Here is a 6,263-nt window from a genome sequence, read left to right as displayed (position 1 = left end):
CAGTAAAGATACCAAACAATCCCAGAGATACAACACATCCTTAGATCAAAACTACTTTACACCAAACCAGTCACTCTCCCATCTTCATATTCTAACCCACTTCCCTTCCATCGAAACTAAATCTTTAAACACTTACAGGAACTTATCCTCTATACCTGACACCATCAACATTCTCAACATGTTTTTGTCTCTCAATCGATTTTATCATAAGGATTTCTAGATCCATGTTTGCCACATACAGCTTTAAAACTTCTCACATAACCACATCGTAACAGACACTTTACCTATCTATCTATCTAACTATCACACATGTACAGTAAAACTCATGTGACCGTATCTTCATACTCAAGTGCACATAAACACGTATTCTATTCTCACCTCCTCAACTCGCTCAGGGTCTGCCGAGAGTTGTTTACCTACTGGAATGTGGTCCACTCTCCCCATCTTGTGGGATCCTCGCAGCACCTGAAGACAGCCATTATCAAGATTGCAGTCATCAATGGCGATGAAAACCGATGCATTGTTTGGGTACATGTATCCCCACTTATAGAAGTATCTGTCGAAAACAAATAAATATAAAGATTTTTTTTTGGTTTATAAAAAAAAAAATGAACTTTGAAAGACCTACCTTACTTCCAAATGAATGTTTAATCATGGAATACAATTCAGGTAATGAAATGAGCATCAGAAGCAAATGCTAAGTCTTGCATTGAAGTGTAAATTTTTACTGTTATGAATTAGTAGCAAACGACAGGATAAAAAAATGTGAAACAACCACAAAAGCACCTCTAGGAATATAAATGATCTCCACAGTGACTGCGAATACAAGAGTATCCCCAGAGTTATCTGCAGGAATGTGAAGCACTTCACAATAACTGTAATAATGTGATGGATCCCCAAAACAAATGCATGTACGTGAAGCATCCACGCAGTACTTGCAGAAATGCAAAGCAGCCCGATAGTACCTGTAGGAAGTGAAGAATCCCCAAAATACCTGCAGGAATGCAAGTATCCCCACAGAATCCGCAGGAGTGCAAAGTGTCCTTAAAGTACTTATAAGAATGTAAAGCACTGAAAATTTCACAAGACCCGTGAATATGATTTTTAAATGGAAAGTTAAAACTGGAGAAACTTACAGAATGTGGACAACAAGGTTAGAATGGCTCAAAGATAAGCACCTTCACCATCTACGATGCACCAAGCAATGCACACAGTCACTAAAGTATATATGCTTATTCAAAACAAGCGATTATGTTCACGCAAGCTGGAAAAACAAACGCAACGAGCAAATGAAAAAACTCTTACCCGGTAGTCCTGATGCCAGAGGAAACGACCCTCCTGTTTGCGGGGCTTTCATAAGTAATTTACTGCTGAGATGATACACTTCATCACCTCCCATTAACTGGGAAAATGGTATACAGATTACGTAAGCTTCCAGTAAAGTTCACAATTTCTTAACATAACCAACCAACTGGAACTGAAATAATGTAGGTCTAGGTCGTAAATATGATGTTTGTTTGTTTGTATGGTGTTTTTACGTTGCATGGACCAGCGGGTTATTCAGCAACGGGACCAACGGCTTTACGTGGCTTCCGAACCACGTCGAGAGTGAACTTCTATCACCAGAAATACACATCTCTCACTACCTCACTACCGAGAATCGAACTCGCGGCCACCGAGGTGGCTCGCCAGCACCATACCGACCACGCCACTGAGGCCCTTCGTAAATATGATAAACGTACATTCTTTGTGAAAACTCGACTAAAAAAAACCACCCACTTAATTTTCTTTATTGATACAACCAGATACTTGTGCAATAAGGCACCTGAGAAACAAAAAAAATTTCATGTGAAAGGATATTACATGTGCTGAACATGAAGTTGAACTCAGTAGTAGTATTTCTGAGGCATAAAGTATTCAAACTGTAAAGTAGCGCTGTTCATAATGTCATATGTACTTATTAATATTTCTCAGTTTTATACCTGCAACTACTGTGTAAAATGTTATATTTTTTAAAGATAGTATCTACCCACAATTTTCCTATGATTTTCCAACATTTGTGTACAGTGAAAGGGTTACGACTACTGATTAATAATTAACGAGAATCATCACTTTGAAGAGGCTTACTAATCTGTAATTTTCTTGTGAGCGTTATCGAGTTAGTGCTATGGATTATTTCTTTTATAAACAACAACCGGTGTGAGATTATATGAAAGCAAATTAATTAGTAAAACAAGCATTAATGTGTGCTTGGTGTTTTAATTTGTCTTCATTCGGGTATCGGGACAAATGGAACAGATCTTTTCTACCTTCTCATATTGAAGAGAGCTCTTCTGCTCCCTCCCAAACCCCTTTTTATCTTAAAACTTTTCTCTATCATATAATCTCCATGCTTATAAGACTAATAATAAAGCTTATCTTGTTAAAAAAATAGTTTGAATGCACCTGTTGTTAAAACTGACTGCTCTCACCACTCGGGTTACTGAAGGGCTGACCGCCAGTTATTTTTACCAGTGCATAAAATGGAAAGTAACTATAGTTTGAAGCCATTTTATGTGCAGAAAATGCTTTGGCAGACACATTAAAATTAATTCTGAAAAATACTTGAAGTAGTGCAGAAGTACTCGATGAAGTGTAGAACTGATTATCTTTTTTTCATTCACCATATGCCTCAAATTTCTTTTAAACTTAAAAAAAATAGAACATTGCAAACCAATTCCGTTTCCTGAGGTTTCTTATTAATGTCCAGTGATGCGCAATATCTGTTCTTTCAGCGTTTGTTTGTTTGTTTGTATGGTGTTTTACGTTGCATGGAATCAATGGTTATTCAGCAACGGGACCAACGGCTTTACGTGACTTCCAAAACACGTCGAGAGAGAACTTCTATCACCAGAACTACACATCTCTCACCCCTCAATGGAATGCCCGAGAATCGAACTCGCAGCCACCGTTTTCAGTGTTTGTAAGGAGACACTATACATCCATCCAAGAAGGACATACTTAATAAAAAGTATAAGCAGGAATGATGTTTCGACAAGATATGTAGTGGATTAAAAAGACCATGATTTTAATTCTTAGAACCCTCGGATCACAGAAGTAAAGTGGTTTTTTCTTTCTTTTGGGAGATTTATTCTGAAATGAACGTAAGACGTGCATGCTAGTTTGCATGTATTGGAAATTTCTGGATTAGCGTCCATAATTTATTGTATAATAGACTTTTTCCATTTGGGTCTTACGCTAACAATTCTCCAAAGCGAAACTAAATAAAAAAACATCCAGTACCTTCTCCATTGTGCCGGCAATTTTCTCACAGCTGGCAACAGCCCCTGTCATGTCATCCCCACAGTGGAACCAAAGGACCATTCTGGTATCCTTAGAGCCATCAAGACGTGTTGTAGGCATGTTTCTGGATTCCAGGGCTTTCCAGGGCAGCCTTCAGCTCGTCATCTCGGCATCATTTAGTACATTTCTAAATTTATGCAAAGAAAACGACGCATGAATGACGCATAAAGACTGTTAAGTAACTCCGCTTTCGTTAAATTACATGTATTATATTTTAGGAAACAGAAAACTTGCAAATCAAAATATGATACTTCTGTTCTTAATAGTCAATCAAACCTTTGTAATTTAAGATTTCCCTAGAACAGTGGTTCTTAAACTTTTTTATTACCACGCCCCCTCTAAGAGCTGGTCCTTTCTTTCACGGCCTCCTTGAATCTACGAGTAAAATTCCCTACCAGATTTAAAGGGAAATAAAAAAAAAATGTGAAAGAGAAGGGGTTTCGAGGGACAGGAAGGGAGGTAAACAATCAACAAACATGGTCAGCCCAACGAGCCTAGCCAGAGTAGTAGACTCTAGGAAGTAACGTTATAAAGCGATACTATTGCATTTTTTTATAAACTTCTGAATATCAGTTCATCACTCTTGTTAAGAGAATAACGAAAATAGTTGTAAATTTTTTTGGAATTTTTTAAAATTTTTTTCCTTAGGCCTCTCGTCTCCCCTGGAAACTGCTGCTGACGACCCAATAGGGGGGCGCGCCCCTAGGTTAAGAACCACTGCCTTAAAAGAATACACAAGAATGGAAGTCTTTATAAATAATGCTTAAGACAGAAATCTTGTGATTAAAAATAAAGAACCAGGGTACATACACATATATATAGATAATACATATAGGTACGTATGTATGTGTTTGTGTATGTGTGAGTGTAATTTCATATAATAATTTAAAAAAACAAATTCAATTGGTTACATTAATCTACGATGCACCTTTACCCCAACTTTTCTTTTAAAAACATGGCTTATCTCAAAGTTGTTATGCTCTGAGCAAGTCCATGAGATCCTTACTTCAAATACTCACAGCCCTTCCAAAGACACAACTCTGAAACACGATAAATAATCTCTCATATTCACCTGATAAGAACATATCCATTGTCGTTATAAGCATCCTTCATGGATTGGGTGACGGCGAACGTCTTCTCATCGTAGGTGAAAACCGAGGCATCTGTGGAAAGGGACGTACAAGAAGTATTTGTCAGTGTTTCAGGAATCTGGGTTAATTGGATTCTAGACTTGGGCCTGATCCCGTTCAACTGCGAAAAATTGAGACTGAAAAACGTTGCTGCTGCAGTTCAACACTTTGAAACAACTTGCGGGACACCTCTTCATGGAGAAGTACAACCAAGTAGCATTTGGTTACAAAGACAAAATTCAGTCAAATACAAGTACACGAGATCAACATGATAAGTCTCCTAGCTCTGTTTCCTCATACAAGACTGAACCCAGCCTTGTGTGAAGACCGTTTCCCCAAATGGAAAAATGATCATCGTGTATGTTACGTAAGTAGATCATAAAATCATTGAAGATATTGTAGCCATATAATTTCAGTATTTAATGAGGATAATATAAAAGCGTTGCAGAAACAAGTGTGGTTAATTATGTTTCAACAAAACACTTTACAGTTTGAATCGCAGGTATTCAATTCTTGGGGAGCTTTGATTTTCTATACTACGATAAAAAAATTTAATTCAACTTTCACTTTTTTAAATAAAAAAGAATATATAACAAAGCTTTAGAACATAAGGGTTAGATATAAAGTTTAGACAATTTTGTATTTCTCGACAGATGATTGTACTTCAATAACCGAAGGGAAAAAAATCCAGTTAGCTAACTTTATTCCGCGAACATATTTACGATACTTCCCTGCAGTGGACATTCTTAATCAAATTACACCGATAAAAAAAAAAAAAAACCATTGACTATCTTCCGAACACGGTCTAAATCTGGACCCTGAACTGCAATTTGGTATTTTAAATTCTGACTCACGTATACTTTTATTTCCAAGACGAACATACAAACCCGTATATGAACTAAATGTCAATGTCTTTCATATAAAATCTTCTGCTGAAGGAAGATCACGTCAGTTCAAGGGCAAAGTTAAAATTCTGCTTGCATGAAAACGCAGCATTAACGACTGGTAAATAATGACCGATATTTGCACATCAGATGACAAGGCAGAATAGCTCATCAGCCAATTTCTATAAAGGTAGTCGTGAACGTAAAGAATAACCAGAGATTCTAAGAACACTCAAAAAAAAAAAAGTTGATATATGAGAACCCTAGCTATGCCAGAGAATCTAAGAACACGCAAAAAGACAAAAAAAGTTGATCTGTGAGAACTCTAGCTATGGCCTATCAGCGCAGAAAAAGACAAAAAGAAAGAAAGAGAAGTAAAACCAAAACCAAAGTCCTTATGACGATCTCTACGAAGAACCAAACTGCCATGGCGGAGGGAGGGAGGGAGCTTCGATCCGATCAATCTATCGCGGGTGGCTGAGATGTTTTTCCGCCCGTTACGATGCCACAGTAAGATGATGATGCAGCATCCAACATCTACTTTCTCGGGTCCAAACGATGAGAAACAGCACACCTGTTAACGAGCGCGGCGCGTCGCTCAGGTGAAAACACATCATCACCTGTCTGGCGCCGCCTCCTCCTCTTCAAGTTTGGAGTAGGAGGAGGAGGAGGAGGAGGAGGAGATGGGATGGGAGAACGAAAAGGTTTGCGCTTAAGAGAAGACCGTGTAACCAAGGCGCTAAGAAAACAGAAAATCCGACAAAAAAATTGTTATAAATACCATAATTATGTATAACGGTTACGCAGAATAAGTAATACAACAAATGTATTACATAAGGAACTTCCCGGCACATACACTACAATACTTTTCCAAAACATGACTATGTTAATATAGTGGTAAGTTATA

The 6,263-nt window shown here is 37.7% G+C and overlaps 1 pseudogene; it reads right to left on the bottom strand.

The window, feature by feature from the left end:
- Positions 1 to 5,852, bottom strand: part of LOC135212882 (uncharacterized) — an 11,499-nt pseudogene extending 5,647 nt beyond the window's left edge.
- Between the last annotated feature and the right edge of the window lie 411 nt (positions 5,853 to 6,263).

This window comes from Macrobrachium nipponense, chromosome 41 (assembly GCF_015104395.2).
Source record: "Macrobrachium nipponense isolate FS-2020 chromosome 41, ASM1510439v2, whole genome shotgun sequence".
NCBI lineage: Eukaryota > Metazoa > Arthropoda > Malacostraca > Decapoda > Palaemonidae > Macrobrachium > Macrobrachium nipponense.
Note: the sequence above shows the minus strand (reverse complement) of the source record. Positions and strands in the feature narration are given on the sequence as shown.